At 37.4% G+C, this 21,786-nt stretch overlaps 1 long non-coding RNA gene across 1 annotated transcript in view; it reads left to right on the top strand.

Moving 5' to 3' along the window:
• The first annotated feature begins 1,531 nt into the window (after positions 1-1,531).
• The window catches only part of LOC118521283 (uncharacterized), a 55,139-nt gene continuing 34,884 nt past the window's right edge, over positions 1,532-21,786 (top strand). The window contains exon 1 of the long non-coding RNA XR_004910089.2: positions 1,532-1,579. This is a non-coding gene — a long non-coding RNA (uncharacterized LOC118521283). The remainder of the gene's footprint in view (positions 1,580-21,786) is intronic.

Raw genomic sequence — 21,786 nt, 5'->3', positions numbered from 1 at the left:
ATACCTGTTCTGGTAATCTGCCTGGTACTTGCAAACCTCTGGGAAATGGTTTGCTTTCCGGTCCCCTTCCTAGGGACCAGAGTCCTACTATCGAATCCCAGCCAGCCTACCAGTGCACAAGCCTCTTGGACTGCCAACTACTTGCTTGCTCAGATTTCCCCAAATTCCCTGTGCCGGGAGTCACCTTCACCATGCCGAACCTAAGGAGACACTTCTACTTTGATGTGTTGAATTTTCATTGCCTGTGTTTGCCCTTAGATTTACTAATCACTCTTTTTCTTGTTAGCTGGGATCAAATTCTTTGTTTTTGAACCTTTCAGAGCCTCTCCAGTTTTTAAGTGGCCCAGGCCTAGGTATTTAACCAAAATATTACACAACTTCCTTTCTTTCTATTTTTAAATTCTCACTTCCCATTTTCATTTTTCTCTTTTTTCTCCTATTCCCTTCCTTCTCTGAAATTTGAAAGAACACTTTTAATAACTTTTGAGGCAGGGCTTTTTAGTGATAGGATGACAGATATATTATATCCACTAGAAATATGTTTGAAGAACTGTATACACAGGAAATAGTCAGCAATGCATTATTGTTTAGGGAAATGCAGTCATCTTTCTCATTACTATAATAAGGGGCATTTTTATTTTTTATTGTACACTAGCAAACCGTTCCAATTTCACTCTAGTTGCACGTTAGGCTTCATATTCCAAAATGAGGAACAGTAATGAGGAAGAGTAATTATTCATAGTTTACTACAGTGAAATGATTTTGTGAGAATGACATTTTCATAATCACTCTCCCCCACCAGTACTGTCATTACTATCAAATTAAGAAATATACAAATATTTATTTAGAAATCTCTGAGAACATAAAGGGTTTAAGATTGTGTTATATTTACTCTTCCCTCCCATGGGCTTTGAGAAGACATGGCCATTTTGAAGTGGACAAAAATGACCTTGAATTTACAAAATGCATCTAAAATACTCAGTAATTGAAGCTACTGAGTACTAGAGAGGGAGAGTAATTAGAGTGTGTACTAACGTTAACAAGTCAGAAGTACTATAACAATGGAAGTGAGGCACTAAGTCTGGAGCAGGAAATGCTGCTTGCTCCATTTTCATATACTAATTAAAATACAGCTGCATTTTTATTTGGTTGTTCACTCTTGCTTACCATTTATACCATTGTGTCATTGTGGATACCAGTGTGTGTACTAATCTGTCTGTGAGGGGCTAGGCATCTTACTCACTGTGCAGAGATCAGTAGGCTTTCCTTTGTAGAGCTCTGATAAAATGGAAATCAACTCCTAGGAACAAATCTCACTGAAGGAAGGAGGGAGGAAGGAAGGGAGGGAAAGAAACTTGCCAGATTAGTTCTCATTCTAAAGTCCCCTACCTCAAGCATTGATTCACTGTTGCTTATAGACAGTCAGTTTGCTCATGTCATGTATACTTAGTTAGCCTATAATGTTAAAAAGACTGCCATCTAAATACGGAATCATGTAGAAAGTCAGATAGTTAAGGATTGCTTCCTCTTTCAGTGTATGCTCATTATTGGCTTTGCAAATCCTCAGTCAACATTACAGGTAAGAATTTGTAGAGATTTACTATTTTATTATAATTTAAATGTAAAAATAGATACATTAAAATAAAAGTAGGGATCCACCGTGTTTTAGTTGTATTCTATGTCTGATACTGGAGAGATATGTATCATATTATATCATGGCATACATATCTTTCAGAATTCACCTATTATGCTCTATTCTACTATAGCAACTCAACAGTTCTATAATTTTATTGTTATAGTAATCAGTTTTTGAGAAAATTGAGAGCACAAAAGTAGAGAATACAAATGTTCTTATTTTATCTCCTGTGTATTTTTGTTTGCTTGTTCAGGAACTCTTTTTTAGTGCTGGAGAAAAAAACAACTTCTTTAATAAATGATTCTCTGCTAACAATTTGATAGGAAACCATTTTGAGTTTGTGAACCCTGTAAAATTATGGGTTTATGCCTGTTTTTCATTCTGTTAATAAACTTCAAGGCTTGTTGAAAAATGACGCATTTCAGAATTAAATAAAAACACCTTACATCAAAATATTATATTGGCCTCTCCCTTTCAAACATGCCAGGCTCGGGAATTCTATAGCTCCAAGGTAAAGATGTCTTCTCCCTGAGCCTTGCTGGTCTTCGGAGCCAGTTACAAATTATACTGGAGTGAGTTAGTTCCTGCATTTTGTCAAAATGACTACAGCTTCCCTGCAAATTTGTAAAGTGTGGTCGATGGAAGAAGACACCTTTAATTTGTTTTTATCTCCAACACTCAGAAAAGACAAGCCAAAGAGCCATAAATGTTTTTCCTATTTTGAAGATTGATTTGAATGCCATAAAATATGTAGAGTTGAGAGTTGTGTAGAGCATGGTGACTTTGGAGGCAAACAAGGCTGTGAGTTCCATCCCTGTATGAGTTTTAAAGTTGTACTCTTAGAAACTGTGTGTGCAATTGTATCCCTAACTGTAACTCAGTTTGTTAATTCATGGCCTGAAGATAAGATTGAAATTTCTCATGTGTCTCCTCAGGACCTCATTTCTAAATGTTTATTATTGCTAACACACAATAGAAAAATCTCGATTTCTAATTTTTTTCTTTAAATAGCAGCAGCTCTATGGTGTCCAGTCGTAGAGCATCCAAATCTTGATCTTGGGGTTGTGAGTGAGCCCCACGTTGGGTAGAGAGATTACGTTAAGAAAAAAAAAAAAGCAGAAGTTCTGTCTGAGCTCATATGCATATGCCCCACAAGAGACCAATTGGTTGGAGCAGGGAAGCTGCTGCTTCCTTTGGATGTCTCTCTGGGCCACCTCTCCCCCTTCCTCAGCCCACGCATTTTGTTTCTGTTCCTGTTCACCGCCTGGGTCCTTAACCATTATAGGTTGCAAACATTGCTTTAGATTTAGGGCAGCTGCTAACCTATTAGTAACCATTTGGTTTTGAAAAGGTGACGCTTGCTGACCCATGCAGAACATAAACTGGATTTCAGTCACCTCTCACTCTCTCACGTGAGTGACCTTACATAGTAGACAAGCAGCCCAAGCTTAGATAGAATATACAACAACAGCCAAATGTACCCGGATAAAATGGGAGCTTTCCATTAATCTGGAGTTTGAGCAAAAGGGTATTTCTGTGTCAGCACAAGTCAGTCATCCTTGCTTGGAGGAAACGGCGAAAAACAAAAGCTGGAGGTCTACTGCTTTGTTTAAACAGGACAGCAACATTTTGGACCATACAAGGCACATCCAATTTATGTGGTACAAGTAAAGCTTCCAGAAAGATTTTCCTCAATGTTACCTTTTTTAAAAAGTTCAAATCCGGTTCCTTATGTTATAAATGTGAGGTTTTTCACAAATGACTAAACCTCATGAGTACTGTGGAGTGACTCATGCTGATAGATCATTGCTTCATTTTTAAAGCAAGCACCCTGTAGACATTTGAAAACCAAATTCATAAACTGAGGTTTATTTTGTTATGTGTGGGCATTTATAAATATCAGCTGGGAAAAGAGAGAAGAGGAGTTACCTTTTTCAATCTTAAGCACTGCTCAGGAGTTCCTCCACATGGAGCGGCATTGTGACGAAGCCGTGCCAAGACCTTCACAGCTCTGCGGCGAGGCTGCTTTAATAAGGAGGTTTGAGACAGGCTGGAGGAGAATGCTCTGCCTGAGTTTTGCTTCCTGATGGTTCGACACAAAAGCCTGATATTGATCTGGCATTGGAAGGGACATCTGTAAATGCTTGAGGTGATGTTCTGTGAAGGATAAATTTAGGAAGAAAATAATTAGGTTCAGTTTTCTGTGGTGACTAATCCATAAATGCTTTTAGAGGGAAAAGCTTAGTATTCAGGTGCATGCAGAGGCACTGGGCGAAGTTCTTCGTGTACTAGAGGCAGGGGGTCTAGACCAGATATTACAAGATCCTTTAGCTTGTCAGCGGCACAGCATGAGAAATATTTGCAAGCCAAGGTTATTCCTGCAGCAAACATTCTAGACTGCTGAGAAGAAGCAGTCTGTGTTTTGTTGAGTGTGTAGTATTCTGGGTGACCCTGGATGGGGTTTGCCTCAAACAATACGCAAGCAGTGAGGAAACGTAGGCAGAGAAAAATCCATCAGTTCTATGGTGATTTTGTACTGAACCCAGGGTCAGACAATCAGATGTATGAATGTTGTTCAAATTTTTGAGTTATTTGTTTTTACTTGTTTTATTACTTTAGACTCACCAGAAATAAGCCCAACAACTTGGCAGTCCAACCACCTGCATCCACCTTCCAATGAGCCATCAGTGGCTCTCTGAGCCTTTAAGGCGTAGGATGAAGCCGGGGGAGGGTGTGCTTCATAGTTTTCCATTTTAACACACCTCCCACACGCCCGACTCAGTATTTCATAGATTGGGGTTGACAAGCAAAGATATCTGAAGAATGTAGCCTGATAGTCACATATTACCTGTCAAGGTAATAACTCCCTTAGGGTTTTAGGAAAAAGAAGCCTTCCAACCTGACATTTACAAACACTGCCGGTTTCAGCCTGTCTACCACCCCCCGTTGCCGAGCCTGGTATCCAAATGCTATACTATAGGCTAACATCCCACAAATACAAGAGAGAATGAAGAGCATCTGACACTGTTGGACCCCCTTTTCTTCAAACAGTCCTGGATGTCATGAACAGGGAAAAAGAGAACTAATTTTCTGTGAAATCAAACATCCTCGTTGACCCAGCTTGACTCACATTGCACCAACATGTCAGTAGTTATAGAATTTTTTGCAATGGTTAGGAGGAAAAAAATCACTGCTTGTTGTTTATCATTGTAAATGTTTCCATTGTAAATCTTTCCTGAGTTTGACTAATTATGTGGATGATATCTTATAGTTAGAATATACATTTTAAAAAACTTATCTTTTCCCCGAGTAAAAATAATGGTTATCCTTGGAAAATAAACAATTACAACATTCCTATGAAGGGTGAAGCTATGAATTAAATTCCTTTTTTTTGCGTCCCATGTGTCCTTAGTGTATCTCATCCTGTTTGGATCATAATCTTTCTCTGTGTCCACATCATCTCAAAATGAAAATTCTGAAAATCGGCATCAATAAAATGGGTGGCTATCTCGGGGTCTCCATCTACATCCTCTTCTTTTGCTTGATCATGCAATTTTAACACCATCCTTGCTGGGATTTCCCAAATCCATTTTTGCCTATTGTACAGCAAAGTCTTCATTTTCCAATAACACATTCTGTGACTTTTTCAGCATGCCTTTCTCATACACTTCTCTTTCATATCATTTAGTGCGAGTTCCTGTTAGCTCATGATTGGATTATTACACTGTTTTAGATGCCTTCCTCACTTTCAGGATTTATGTCTTCGAAACTCTATTTTTACCACAGCCTAAGGTGTGTAGCCACTACAGTGATTCAAGGTATTATAGCACTCAGCCATCGGACACTTGGTACCGATCAGACCAAATATAAATACCTATATTTGAATTTCAAGTCATTTTAGCTTGCTGTTTTGGTTTCTAACTACAATTGTTTGCTTTTGTGTTGGTCGCCATGACCTCCTCTCCAGGTAAGATAACATTTCTCTTTCTTTCACGTACCACTCCTGCTGACTGTATACTCAAGTTTTCTCCTATGCCTCAGAAAGCCTATAAACTATTATTGTTTTTCCATTTTTCTATCTTTCATTCCCTTCTTTCTTCCCTTCTCCTTGCCTTTATGTCTCCCCAGCTCTCTCAATGAATATTTAATGGTAGTGCTTTAGAGAGAGAACATTAAGAGCAAGCTTGCAATAGGTGAATAAAGAAAGAGAACAAGAAGTTTATAAACCAAAATACTTTTAGGCTGCCTCTTATTACAAACAGCATGCAAGCCTGCATTCCATTCTCCCCCAAACCATCTGTCACAGTTATAGTCCCAGTTTGCTAATTTGAAATTTCACTCTTTGGTAGTTTCTCTTAAGAATCAATGGCCACAACAATGTTCTCAATTCAAAATCATGTTTTTACTACAGTGAATGACATATTTTAAGGAGATGGTACTGAATCCTTAATCATTTTTTAGTTCAAAGGGGATTAAAGGAAGATTGTATTTTAGGGCACAAGTTGAAAGATTGGTATTTCATATACTTTCCCCTGGGCTGGTGAACGGAGACAGATTGGTAGAAGAGACAGCTGCTGCTACGTGAATGGGAGTAACTTCCGACCAGAGCGTGCATGTGTATTTGGAGATAGAATTAGAGTTCAGTTAATATTCAAAGTGGTTATCCAGCCACAATTTTGAAAAGTAGATGCTCCACTGGAAGCATTTGCAAAAGATGCATGAAAACCCTAGGAGGGAACACCCACCTCCAAGGAATCTGGGGAGGGCCTTACAGGAGAGGCTTGTGCTGGGTTTATGGCGTGAATGGAGACGTCAGTCGGAGGGGTGGTGGGCATTGCAGGAAAGGGCTGATGTGTACTGAAGCAAAGCGGCAGGAACAAGGACGGGACATTTAGGGAACTGCAAGTTGTAAGACATGAGGCCTCAGGATTTTAAGGAGAAAAGTCACTTGTTCAGATTACAGTTTTAGAAAAATCAATGTGCAGCAAAGTAGACTGGATTAATGAGTCTCCATCTATATCCCTGAAGAATATTGGTGTAGTCAAAGCTGCTCACAAGTAACAGTGGTTTAATTAGCAGGAAAATTGGTAGTTTCCTCAACTGTAAGAGTTTCTCTTGTGTTTTCATTAAAAAATCTTTTATTTGCCTACAAGTACCACCGATAACAAAAAACAAATATAATAAGTGATACTGATTTGACAAATATGAATAACTGTAATAACTGAAACAACCATCTATGCTTCTTTTTTACTGTAGTTTTTGCAAGCATACTGCCTGTGGATGTGTTTTTATACTTTATGATATAAAATATTATGTTTTCTGTTATGAAAAATTCCCCAGTTTATGTGCTGAAATAAATCTCTAAATGTTTCATGATATCCACAGAATAAAAATAGCATTCAAACTCCCTCTGCCCAGTTTGACTGCTGCTCTGTCTCACACCCTCTTGGCTCCACCTCTGCGTTCAGCTCCATTCACGGCAGGCAGTTCAATGAAGGATTCAAGTCACTTCATGCTGCCAGTGTCTCAGGTCAAGTCTCACATGCCTTTAGTTTCTGTTGTATGGAGGAGCTAACATTCCTGAGGGCAATTCGCAAGAAACGTGGGGTATAGATCCACTTGTCTTCCCACCAATCTTGAAGAGGTCGATTCTGAGTGTTCTGTAGGCTCTGTGGTAGTTCCAGACGGATCCAGCTCCCTGTGGCCAGTGACCAGCTTGATAATGACTCTGCATTAGTCTTTTCCTCCTTCCCTCACTACTGCCCTCTGGGATTTATTTCCTCCCAAATAAACAACCTGAACACAAATTTTGTCTCAGCCTCCACTTCTGAGGATAAACCTTCCTCCCTTAATGATTCTCTCTACTTCTCATAGAGTTTGAGGACCACTAAGGGACAGGAATAGTCCTAGAGGGACAACAAGACTTTTGTGGAGGCCGTTCCTAGGATGAGGGCAAACATAATCAAGGTTCTGGTTCTACCTGACACAATGACATCTGGGATGGAGCACATGCCAGTTAACATAACAAAAATGCCTTCTACTTTTATAGTGCTTCATCCTATTCAAAAATTGTTTATTAAGATTTTAGTTTTTAATTTTTTTTGCAAGTCCCTCGTTTAATTTTTTTCTAAATTCAAATCTCTCTCTTTCTCTATTATTCCATTTATATAAAATCCAAACCCATCAGACTAAGTTCTGGTGTTGGTAGTCTGATTAATGGTGATCTTTAGGAAGAAGGAGGAAGTACAATGACTGGGAGGGGGCACACGTCAAACCTCATGTTAATGTCTCCATTATTTATGTGAAGTGTGTAGGGGAGGGATTATTTTCGTATTAGAAATGAGGAAACTTAGGTATGCAAAGTATAAGTGATTTTTTTAAGGTCAGGTAACAAGTGAGGGACAGACCTGACTGTCAAAGACTTTACTTTAGATCCTAATTAAGAAATAAATATTTCTCTATGAACCCACGGAAACTAAGCTGCTCTCTAATTGCTTTGCTAAACTATATGTGTGGCAGACTTTGAAAGAGGTCGATAAATAATACCAGCTTCCTCATTCAAGTTCTGAATCAAATGAGAAATAGGATAAAGAATTGACAAATGTAGACAAAAAATTATCAGCTTTCTGATAAAGCTGAAACTCATGAATAGGGACTTATTTGTTTAACTCCAGAACTAGAAAGACCTGCCCACTTCGTAGCCCTAGTTGTACCGCAACTGGTTGCTATGGGAAAGGAATAAGAAGGGGCTGGACATCACATGCTAGGTTTGTCCTTCAAACCTCTTTAATAAGAGTAAGACACTCTTCCTCCAGAAAGGAAAGAGCAAAAGAGAGGAGAGACGCCACGGGTCTTATGCTAAATGGGAATAGGGAATAAGGAATCCCTCTCAATAATGTGATCAGTCATGAATTCATTCATTGACAATGTGTACAGAGTGACCACTATATTTCAGGTACAGAGTGATATAGTTATAACTCAGAATAACTGGCATGTGCTCCATCCCAGATGTCATGAGCAAGACATCATGTTCCCTGCCTCCTGCTGTTGGTTAAAATCTGAAAAAGTAATCTCTAGCATAAAGTCAAAAATTTATTAGTTCTTGATAAATCATAATAAATGATAGTAAAGTGAGAATCATCTAATATAAATGAATTTAAAACTTCAAACTATGAGTTGCATGAAGATGTATATGTACTGCTTTTTATTGCATTATGCTTTTAGAAGAGATAATCTAATATCTGCCTGCAATATCAGATAATTTAATACTGATAATCCAATATCTAAGTGACTCTCCTTTGTTTGCAGAGAAATATCAGCCACCAACTTCAACCTCTGCATCCATACCATTCCTACTTTGAGGTGGAAGAGATGTCTCTGTCACCATAACCTGAATCTCATTCTCTCCCGGTGGTAGAAGCAATATTCTTCAACCCACCCTTCTCTCTCTCTCTTTTTTTTAAAGATTTTATTTATCTATTTGATAGAGAGAGGGAGACGGAGCACAAGAGAGAGAGAGAGCACCAGTGGGAGGAGAGGCAGACTCCGCACTGAGCAGGGAGCCCGATGTGGGGCTCAATCCCAGGACCCTGAGATCATGACCTGAGCTGAAGGCAGCCGCTTAACAGACTGAACAATTACGGCACTCCTCTGCCTTTTGATAAAGAGAAACATTTAAACATTTCCCATCTAAAATAAGCAAAATACACACACACACACACACACACACATGCACGCACACACACACACACACCCACACACACACACCGTTATTGACCTAACATGCCTACTTAATCATCCTCTTTCTTGCTCCCTTAGCAGAAAGCTTCTAAAAGAGAGGTCAGTCTAAAATTCACATTCCTACTTCATCTGGCTTGTTTCACTACCCACCAGGTACACAGTTTACTTCTTAATCTAGGCCCTGCTTCTTTTCTTTATTGTCTTTTATCATTGTTTCACGGCCTCCTTGAATAATGACTGGTTTCCCAAATATTCCATGCTGTCATGCCTCTGTACTTTTATACATATAATTCCCTCTCCATGAAAAGTCTTCATCCTCTTCTTTATCTTGTGAAGTCCTTACTTTTTTAAAAATGACTCAGTCTAAGGGGTACCTGGCTGGCTCAGTCAGTAGAGCACACAACTCTTGACCTTGGGGTCATGAGTTCATGCTCCAGATTTTTACTAAAAAAATAACAAAATAAAATAAAATTCTTTAAAAAAAGGGAGTTTAAGCTCCATCTCCAGGTTTATGTTCCTTTCTCAACTGAGTAACTGGCTTATATTTGTGCTCCTTTAGAATTCTCTGGATATCTCTATGATTTCTATTATTTTAAATCTCTTAAAGTATGTGTTATGGTCTAGAATGTGGTCTATCTTGGTGAAAGTTCCATGTGAGTTTTAGAAGAATGTGTATTCTGCTGTCATTGGATGAAGTAGTCTATACATGCTCATTATATTCAGTTAATTAATGGTGTTGTTGAGTTCACCTATGTCCTTCCTGATTTTCTACCTGCTGGGTCTATCCCTTTCTGAGAGAGGGGTGTTGAAGACTTCAGTAATGACAGTGGATTCATCTGTTTCAACTTACAGGTCTATCAGTTCTTGCCTCACGTAGTTTGATGCTCCGTTGTGAGGTGCATTCATGTTAAGGATTGTTATGTCTTCTTGGAGAATTGATCTCTTTATCATTATGTAATGCCTTACTTTATACCTAATAACTTCTCTTGCTTTGAAGTCTCCTCTGTCTGAAATTTATATAGCTACTCCTGCTTTCTTTTGACTAATGTTAGCATGACACATTTTTCTCCATCCATTTCCTTTTAGTCCATATGCCTCTTTATATTTAAAATGGGTTTCTAATAATAGATATATAGCTGGGTCTTGCTTTTTGATCCATTGTGATAGTCCTTGTCTTTTAATTGGTGTATTAGGACATTGATGTTCAAAGTAATTATTGATATGGTTGGATTAACATCTACTGTGTTTGCTACTGTTTTCTACTTATTGCCTTTGTTCTTTGATTCTATTTTTGTCTTCCACTCTTTTCCTGATTTTTTTGTGGTTTTCATTGAGCATTTTGTACAATTCCATTTTCTTTCCTTTCTTAGCATATCAGTTACAGTTCTTTTTAGTGGTTGCCTTAGAATTTATAATACATATTTATAAGGAATCCAAGTCCACTTTCAAGTAACACTATATCAAATATTACTGTAAATAACACTATACTAAGAGTGAATACCTGATAACAAAATAATTCTGATTCCTCCCTCCATTTTGTATCATTACTGCCATTTATTTTCACTTATACATATGCATACATATATACATAAACATACATCATTGAATATATTGTTGCTATTACTATTTTGAACAAATTGTTTTCTGTTAGATCAGTTAAGGGTAAAAGAATAAAAGTTTGTATTTTAACTTCACTCATTTTTTCTCAGATGCTTTTCCTTTCTTTACGTAGATGCTAGTTTTTGACTGATATCATTTTCCTTCTCTAAAGAACTTAACACTGTTTGCAAAGCAGATCTACTGGCAACAAGTCCTTCCCTTCGTGTTTTTTTTTTTTAAGATTTTTAAGTTTATTTATTTTAGAGAGAGAGAAATAAAAAGAGAGAGAGCAGGGGGAGGGACAGAGGGAGAGGGAGAAAGAATCCCAAGCAGACTCCATGCTGAGCTCAGAACCCTATGTGGGGCTTGATCCCAGGACCCTGAGATCATGATCTGAGTTGAAATCAAGAGCTGGACACCCAACCGACTGAGCCACCCAGGCGCCCCTGTCCTTCATGGTTAAAGGATAATTACACTGGATACAGAATTCTGGGTTGGTGTTTTGTTTGTTTGTTTTTTTCTCTCAACACTCTAAGTCACTCTAGTGTTTTCTTGTTTGCACCTCCATGAGGAAAAGCTGGCTGTGATTGTGGTCTTTGCTCCTCCATAAGTAAGGTTTTTTTTATCTCTGACTTCTTTCATTAACGTTTTTATCTTTGATTTTCTGCAGTTTGAAAGTGATATGTCTAGGTATAGTTTTGACAGTTGCCTTGCTCAGTGTTCTCTGGGTTTCCTGGGTCTGTGGTTTGGTATCTGACTTCATTTTGGAGAAATTCTGTCATTAATTTTCCAAACTTTCTTCTGTTCCTTCCTCTCTCTTCTTCTGGGACTACCATCATGCTTATGCTATGCCTTTTGTATTTGTCTTACAGTTCTTGGATATTTTTTCCCCCCAGGCCTTTATCTCCTTCTTTTTTCAGTTTCAGCAGTTTCTATTGAGACATCCTCAGACTCAGCCGAGTCCAGTGTCCTAACGAGGCCATCAAAGGCACTCTTCATTTTGATTACAGTGTTTTTGATTTCTGGCATTTCTTTTTAGTTCTTTCTTAGGATTTCAATCTTTCTGCTTACATTGACCATCTCTTCTTCCACCTTGCTACTTTATCCATTAGAGCCTTCAGTATATTATTATTATTTTAAATTACTGTTCTTTTTTTTTTTTTTTTAAAGATTTTATTTATTTATTTGAGAGAGAGAGAACGAGAGACAGAGAGCATGAGAGGGAGGAGGGTCAGAGGGAGAAGCAGACTCCCCGCCGAGCAGGGAGCCCGATGCGGGACTCGATCCCGGGACTCCAGGATCATGACCTGAGCCGAAGGGAGTCGCTTAACCAACTGAGCCACCCAGGCGCCCTAAATTACTGTTCTGATAATTTAGTATCCCTGCTATGTCTGAGTCTGGCTTTGATGTTTGCTTTGTCTCCATAGATTGTGGGGGTTTTTGCCTTCTGGTATACCTTGCAATTTTTTCTTGAGGTACTTGATAAGGGAATTGTATAAGTAGGCCTCTAGTAATGTGGTGGTGGGGTGTGGGAGGGGGAAAAGCATTCTATGGTCCTATAGTTAGTTCTCAGTGAGTCTGTGCCTCTGGACTATGGACTTCACAGGTATCTCTCAGGCTTTTTTCTCTCTGTGTGAGGTGAGACAGGATGGCTAGGGTTGGCTGGAGTTCAGGATTTTCCTTCCACCAGGTCAGTTATGCTCTGATCGTGTCCTAACTAGCTTCTTCTGAGGGTAGGCCTTATTAAGAATGGAATGTCTGGTGTATTTCAAAATGGTCCCCTCTCCTCTTCCCCTGTCAGAAGCACCAGGGAATTTCTCTCTCATATTTACTGTGAAACTTGGTCAAACTCCTGGAGGTAAAATTCACAAAATTGTTGGGACTCCCTATGATTGAGTCCCCCTGGAGTTTCTATTTTTTAAAAAATGTTTTAAATTCTTATTTTTTTGTTTAAAGTTTTTATTTAAATTCTAGTTAGTTAACATATAGTGTAATATTGGTTTCAGGAGTAGAATTTAGTGATTCATCACTTACATATAACAGACAGTGCTCTTCACAAGTGCCCTCCTTAATACCCATCACCTATTTAGCCCATCCCCCCGACCTCCCCTCTAGCAACATGATACTAATTCTTTATCAGAGAACTCTCTGACTTATCCATACTGAGCCTCCAGCAGTTCATCAGCCACAATTAAGGTTTCCTACCCTGACACAGGTTTCGGTGGCTATTTCTACTGTGGAGTCTCTGTTCTCGTATGCCGTGACTCCCTGTATTCTTCTGTCTGTCTCTCTAAGCTTGGGGGCTTTGGTTTGTCCTGTGTCCTCCCCTCTATTATATATTATAGAAGATTTTTTTAGTCTATTTAGCTTTTTGTTTATTGTTATGGTGGCGTAGGGACTTCCAAGCTCTGCAGAATCAGAAAACAGAAGTCTCTATAATGACACTTATAATTCACTATAAGTACTAGTTATTTATCTCCTTATCTTCCCAGGACGTAAGCTCCCTGACAGCACAGACTTGTGTCATGGCCTCCACTACCCGAGCCCTAGCTCAGGGCCTTTTTCATAAGAGGCTCAAATAAATGTGGAATGAATGAAGGAATGATTACAAAAAATATATTCCAAGATGGTTGCATATGATTCTGTATCAAATATAATATACAGAAATGGTTGTTGTAGAACAAATATATTTGATGAAAAAATGATCAATCTGTTAACCTAGACACAATAGGGGTCATACCTTTTAAATGAAGTAAAAAGAGATTCTGCATCAGGCAAAAGAAACTGTGCATAACTAATGCACGGTGTGTTCCGTCCATTTTCAATGCTCACAAGTTATATGAGACACATGATAGATAGATGAGAGATACACGCAGGAAAAAAAAGGACAGAAACAAAATGGAGACAGAGCAAATGTATTCAATGCTAAAGCTGTTGTTTCGTGCAGAAATAACATTAGAAAAAGCTTGGAAGATTTAATGTACATAAACAAATATGACTTAGGAGATAAAGAAGATTATGAAGCAGAAGAAAAAGCCTTAGGATCCATTGAAACTGATGAAACTACAATATAATGATTGTCTTGTGGAAAATGAAGAAAGATAAAAACACAGTTTCTAAAATAATAAACAATTTGGTAGGCAAAACATCCTTTCCACAATATTCTAAAATGTTTTAAAGCTTTTTGAGATCTATTGTGCTATAGAGAAATGAACAAGACTTTTTGATGAGACCTCTATTCATATATCAGCTCCATCACTTACTAATTGACGAATTGTCTCACTTTGGCAGGTTATTTTTTTTCCTCCCTAGACTTCAATTATCTGTTCAATGAAGATAGTTCCTACCTTCAAAGCTAATTTCTAGATGTAGCAGTATATGTGCTTATTGGTAATCAGTAAATTGCAGTTACAATTAGTATGGTATTAGAACATTATATACTATATTATATCACAGCATACATACACATTTGTGAATGATTCCTATCTCTTTGTGTCTCTAACTTTGTCCTCTTTCTAAGGTCCAAGTCCATATTACCAACTACCTAATGATTACAGAATCATCAGGAAACGAGCATGCCTAGAAGTAAACTCCTGTTTTCCTCTGCAATTTGAAACATCAAGGTCATAGCTGGATACATTTTATCTGTGAGTCAGATCTAAGCATATGTGAGTGTGAGACCAAAAATTAGAGTGAAAGTAGAGGACAAGCATTGTGTGAACAATTAATAATTGAGGTGCGAGCTGAGTCAGGGAATGAAGGTGTAGGATTTGGGCTGTGAAAGAGGTGGGAGTGTCTGGGCTGCACAAGACATGTGCATTGGCAAGTTCACCAAAGCACAGGCATGGGAAAAGCCATTAGCTAGATCAATGGCTTTTTACTAACCCACATTGCTATTTAAGCAAATTACTGTTTGCAGTGCTCTTTATTTAAGAACATCTTAATATCAAGTATTAAGTGTTTTGAGTGTTAATATAAAAGGAACAGCTGATAACCCTCTGCAAACCACTCTTGCTTGTGTTAGTTGGTTGGCTCAGGTCTTAGTGCAATGCTGTAGGGGTGATAATAGTACCATTCTTGTCCAACTTCTGATTCAAAAGGGAATACTTTTAATATCACTGCATTTAGAAAATATTTATTGCGTGATTTTTTATGTGTCTATAACCTTTATCAGGTCAACCATTATCTTTTTAGATACCACTTATTTGTCAAAACTTCATCTGTCTACACTGAAACAAGGTAGCAGGGAAAGCAGTTTGTTGTTTTCTTTTTTTAATAATGCAAGTGTTTTCAATAACACAAAGTGGAATGAACATTTTGTGTTATTGAAATACTTATGTAATCATTGCCTAAGAGACTAAAATGAGATGAATTCATGATTCATCTGCAACATATAAACTGGTAGGAAAAATGGCTTTGGTTTAAAAAGGCTGAACATTTTTGATGAGGAAAGGCATAAACCCCTGAAATGAAATATTTTACAATTCTAATTAGAGACCTATCACAGTAAATCCTTTAGTTGCCATTTATATATTTGCATATATATTTCAGACTTACAAATATATTCAGAATAATCCCTCAAGAAATCCTTCTCTTTTCACTCCAAATAAGGCATTCACATTTACAACCCTAAATTACTTAAATATTAATCAAGGCTAAAATTGAATATACTAATATCAAAGGGTCATTTTTTTTAGTTTTTTATTTTTATTGTTATGTTAATCACCATACATTATATCATTAGTTTTTGATGTAGTGTTCCATGATTCATTGTTTGTGTATAATACCCAGTGCTCCATGCAGAACGTGCCCTCTTTAATACCCATCACCAGGCTAACACATCCCCCCACGCCCCCTCCTTCTAGAACCCTCAGTTTGATTCTCAGAGTCCATCGTCTCTCATGGTTCGTCTCCCCCTCCGATTTCCCCCCCTTCATTCTTCCCCTCCTGCTATCTTCTTCTTCTTTTTTTTTTTTTTAACATATATTGTATTATTTGTTTCAGAGGTACAGATCTGTGATTCAACAGTTCAAAGGGTCATTTTTGAGATGAGTCACTATATTTTTATTTTGTTCAGTTAAATTCAAGTTTATATTGTCAATTGTCTGAATTTTATACTCATTCTTGGAAAAACTTTAGATACTAACCATAATTTAGTATTTATTTAAATAAAAATTTAAAGTATTTTAAATTTAAATTGGGATTTAATATTAATATAAGAAAATAAACTAATATGTGAAGGGATTAAGAAATGCTAGCATGAGGAGGTAGTTAAGAGCATAGACTTCACAGGTTTGGTTCCTGGGTCTGGCACTTTTTTGATGTGTGACCTTGGATAAATTGATTAACCTCTATGCTTCAGTTTTCTTTTCTGTACAATGGAGATATTGATAATACCTCACTCAAAGAGAAGTATTATGAGTATTTTAATGTGTGAATATAACTGTCTTAGAGTATTCCAGACAGATCCTATAAATTTGGACTATTATCATCATCATTGCCATAATGTCATGAAATACGTGACAAATTATGATTCTTCTAGTATCTTTTTTCAAAGATATTTATTTATTTTAGAGAGAGAGAGAGTGAGCACGGGGAGGGCCAGAGGGAGAGGGAGAGAGAGAATCCCAAACCGACTCCCCTTTCAGCTAGGAGCCCGATTTAAGTCTCAATCTCAGGACCCCAGATCATTACCTGAGCCGAAATCACGAGTCAGTCATTTAACTGACTGAGTCACCCAGGTGCCCCTGATTCTTCTAGTACCTTAAGTGTAGTTCATATTAATGGTTTTTTTTTTTGTTTGTTTGTTTCTATTAATGTTTGAATAGACAGCATGTATAGTTCCTAATAACAATGTGAATTTGTTGCCTTCAATGAACAAAATTTCAAGGATAATATGACATTATTATTATTTGTTATAGTTAAAAATAAAGCAAGGGAGGCACATGGAACAAGAGATTTTTCTAACAAGACTAAAATGGTGTCTACTATCTTTACCAGCTATGATTTCTATAAGCTAAGATAAATACACTCGTATTTCTATATGCTTCATAACTGGCAATCCTATTATCTATCCTGTGTTAGTCTTCTTTTGGGAAAAATGCTCAAGTTCCTATTGCCATAACAACAGACTACTCTCCCTAAAACAAGATATGCTCTGAGTCAAAGTAAAATTGTTTCCATGGAAACTGCTACACATTTAAGTACAGCAGGCTGGTTTTTAATCAGTAAAATTGTCCTTTGTCAAAAAGCAATCACATATTGCTGCTAATATAATTACATATATTTTGGGGTATGGTAAATAAATAGAGTAAAATAGGTTCTCACAAAAATAAAAACAAAATTGATTAGCCCTTTTTAATAGTTACAGTTTCTTATTCATGAAATAAAAATCTCTATCATATATACATGTGCCAATCCATAACACAGCTCTACTGAATATAAAATGTTCCTATTTCTTATATTTGGACCAATTTAAATAAAATCTTCATCACCGAAAATGAAAATGTCCCACGGTCCAAATCTGTTTCCTGGTTACCCCCTTCATTCCCAGTCATTTGCTTTTCTGATGGTTCTTTCTCATGTGGAAGGGAAAGGGTGTGACTATGGCCAGCAGTCTGGGAATTGAAATTGGAAGTGGTCGGCTTGTTTCCATTGCCTGTCAAGTAGAAAAAGGGGGAGGGCAGTTTCACTGAAGTGATGCTCTGGTGAACTCTAATTTCCTATTTACCACTGTGGCCATGTTTGTAGGTAGAACTACGTTTGACTCCTGATCTGTGGTTTTTCTAGCCATGTGACTTTGGGCTTAATTTTTTTTCATTCGTAAAGTGGAGTTAATATGCTTACCCCATGGATTATTGAGAGAATTAGATGAGACAAGGCATGAAGGAGGCTTAATACATGTGTTATCTCACCTACGGATGCCTAACGCATAGAATGCACTCAGTTGCTAATAGCAGCTCTCATTGTTCCCATTATCATGAATCTGACTTGAATCCTAACAGAAAAGGAAGTTAAAAGTTCCTGGTATTGCATATATACAGCTCCTCAACAATAAATTTTGTTTCATTTTTTCATCCTATTTTTATAGTATAAAGATGTATATAAAATATAAATATATAATATAGATTACATGGTAATATAATAAAATAGTTTTGCAGCACTCTGAGATCAAAGTTAAAATACTCGATGTGATTTAAGGTTATTTTAAACACCTTTTTTTTAAGATGAATGAATCCATATTGTACTTTTCTCTCACAATTCTAATTGCACCCAGCAGATCAGATAACTTTAGGCTGAAACATATCTCAGATTTTCAAGGACAATCTTGAATTTAAATATCCTGTTTCATTGTTCCCACAGGTATAGCTATACCTGTCAGACACTGTGTCCTGATTTTTGGGTAAAAAATGTCGTCACTGTAAACGCGAGACTTGTACCATCCCTGACTTTGGCACTGGCAGGTAATTGTAGTCAGGATTCCAGGTCTCAGAGTGCAGATGGCACCTCAGCAGGGTCATTCTGCTACCACAAAACACGCTGGCAAAGTCCCATGACACCAGTCTACGTGACAAGAAGCATCAGAGGACAGCAGGTGACTCCTTTTCATCTTTTTATTTGTTTCCAAGGAAAGGGCGCAAAGGGCAGGTTGTCAACAACCTAAATAATTGACAGCCAAATCTCTGCTCTATCGTTCCATTTTAAAACTATTATTAGGTTTGGTACTGCGAATTATTTCACCGATAGTCGTCTAAAATAACACGGAGAATGGCCCTCTCTCTTCTATATGTTGCCTGTTCTGAAGGGAAAATAAAGAATCAGAACAATCACTTCTGAGAGATCATCAAGATGAAATTCAAATCCTTCTTTTGACTGGCCAGAGTCAGAGACGGGTCAGGAAAGGTTGAGACCACATTCTTCATTCTCCTGGGATCCTGAGCCCCTAACTTTAAAGCAGTCTTTCAGTTCCTCACCTCTCTTCCAACTCTTCTGATTATGGGAAATTATTTGAGATTTCATGAAAAAAATGATCTATGCATTGATATTTTCAAAAGATTTGAGGCAAAGAGCAGACAAGATCAAGGGTGCTGGAAATTCTCTCACAGGAAAGAAAAGATTTAGACTTGGACTAGAACAGAGAAAGACTGTGAAATAGAAGGAAAATTATAGTACTTGGGTAGGCATAAATAAAGAGCAAGCTAGATTAAAGAAGGATGTATGGAATAAGTCTCTCAGTTGCTAAAACTGGTGTATTAGTTGCCTAGGTTTGCATAACAAATTACCACAAACTCCAAGACTTATAGCAATAGAAATTTATTGTTTCACCATCCTGAGGGGCTAGAAGTCTGAAATTGAGATGTCAGCCGGGCCATGTTCTCTCTGAAGGTTCTATGGGAGGATCTTTCCTTGTCTCTTCCTAGCTTCTGGTGATGGATGTCAAGCCTGGGTATCCCTTGGCTTGTAGGAGCATCACTCCAATCTCTGCCTCTGTCTTCACATGGTTTTCATCTTCCGTGTCTGTTTCTGTGCTCCTTTTCTTATAAAGACACCAGTTATATTGGATTAGAACCTCCCTAATCCAGTCTGATGTTATCTTAACTAGTTACATTTCCAATGACTATATTTCCAAATGATCACATTTTCTGGCGTTCTGGCAGGGTCATGAGTTTTGGGGGGAGACTGTTCAATCCAGGCCATCGGATGTTCTTTTCTCTACCCCACATCTTAACCCCCATGCTAAAATATCGGGAAGAGCTGGAGATAATTGCAGAGTGCAGGTCAAAGGCCACGACTCAGGATTGCATCAAAGAGTGCCCTGGAAGGAGAAGGATGCCATGAAAATATATAACCACAATTTGATTGTGTAATTGTGGACTGGCCAGCAGACTTGGAAGTTAAACAGTAATAAATGGTTAACTCCAACAAGCTTGATTCTATTTCACAAAACACATCATGAGTGGAAGCAATACATGCTTAAAGTAGAGATACTTAATTTAACATTCTGGTTGACAAGTTGCTTTTCTAAGAATTTTCCTGAATACAAAGGGTTAAAATCTGCCTCACTTCATTACTGTGAATGTCAAGTGAGATAACATTAATGTGTGGCACCTAGTGAAGCAATTCCCATACTAGTTCTTTTCCCCTTCTTTTTATATGGGTATATTGATACATTGGTGTGGTCCAATGCCAGGGATCTCTGCCTCCTGTAGCAGAGGTTTACATTTATTTCATCCAGGTCAGAAATAAGACTTACCTCTTCTAGCTACATAGTAAAATTGAAAGAGAAGCTCTTGTACTTTTTATTCTCTTTTTCTCCATAGAAATGTCTCTTCATTTAGAAAAGAAACACTTATAAACTACTATTTTAGATTAATTTGACTAAAAATGTTTGATAAAGCCTGAATTATCTATTATCTATCTATCTCTATCTATCTATCATCTATCTATCATCTATCTATCATCTATCTATCTATCTATCTATCTATCTATCTATCTATCTATCATCTATCTATCTGTAATAACTAACCAAAGAACTCACTGCCTTGTGAGGATATAAATAGCTGGTATGCCAGTTTAAGCATATAGTCTCCCTTGTATCTGCTTGTCTCTGAGCAGGTGTTTATAACTGAGGGTCTGCCCTAAGCCTTAGAATTTAGCTGCATTGAAGTGCAGCTTCTTCGTGTCTTCTTTGTATCCTATTCCTCCCACTGAATTCTAGAAACCAAGGATCTGTGCTGCACCGAACTGCTCTGCTATTATCAAACTGCTGAGTGGGAGGCTAGAGCAGAGCATGTAAGTAAATCTGGTAAACAGTGTTTAAAATTAGTACGTGACAAGTACAATTTTTTTTTCTTTTTCATGGCTTCCCTTGGGCATTAATTAAATACAGCATTTTCAAGCATTTTCTCATACAGAATCATTTCCTCCTATGTATTAAAATATTCAGACTGTGAATGCAACAGACAGCAATATTAAATTCTAATGACTATTTCTGAAATAGCAGGGAGTTGGGTCATACCCAGTCTGTAATAGACACCAGTAAAATTGAAATATTTTTCCATTAACATGCAGATGAGTCAAGTTTGAGAATTACCTCATTTGTGGAAGAGTTTCTTTTTTTCCTAACGAGGAGTTAAAATTAGGGCATGTTACTACTACCCCTGGAAATTTTTTTTTTGTTTTTCTCTCTGTCTTCTTCCTGCCTCCCTCCCTCTTTTCTTTTTCCATCCTCTCCCTGTTTCCTTCCTCCCCTCCTTCCCTCCCTTTTTTTTTCCTGTTTTCTTCTCCCCCTCCTCCTTCTCTCTCTCACTCTCTTTCTTGAATACATATACTTGAGTTCTGCAGCTATATTAATCATTGTGCCTAATCTTTCTATCATGTATGAGAATGAATAGCAATAACTAGAAATAATCTAAAAATTGCATATTAGAATTGAAAAGAAAAACCTGCCTCATTTTTATTACTACAAAAAGCATTTTGTTTTATGATAACATATTGCTATTAATAATAACATGTAACTATTTCTATATCTTGACTTTAAATGATCCCATAGATATGCAATTTAATTAATGTTTATTTCATGAACAATATATTTTTGTGCAAGTAAAGTTTTTGGCAATCAGTCCTTGACCTAAAATCATGCTTTTGTTGGTGTTTATTTTTCAAAAAGAATATTTTGAAATTTCATGCTTAAAAGCACACACACACAAGATTCATTTTGACGAGTGCCTAAAATCTTTCAGAAACACTCTTACACCTAGAAATAAATACTAAATGGCTGGTTTTATCTGTACATCCCATTATTCTGACTA

This window comes from Halichoerus grypus, chromosome 3 (assembly GCF_964656455.1).
Source record: "Halichoerus grypus chromosome 3, mHalGry1.hap1.1, whole genome shotgun sequence".
Taxonomy (NCBI): domain Eukaryota; kingdom Metazoa; phylum Chordata; class Mammalia; order Carnivora; family Phocidae; genus Halichoerus; species Halichoerus grypus.
Note: the sequence above shows the minus strand (reverse complement) of the source record. Positions and strands in the feature narration are given on the sequence as shown.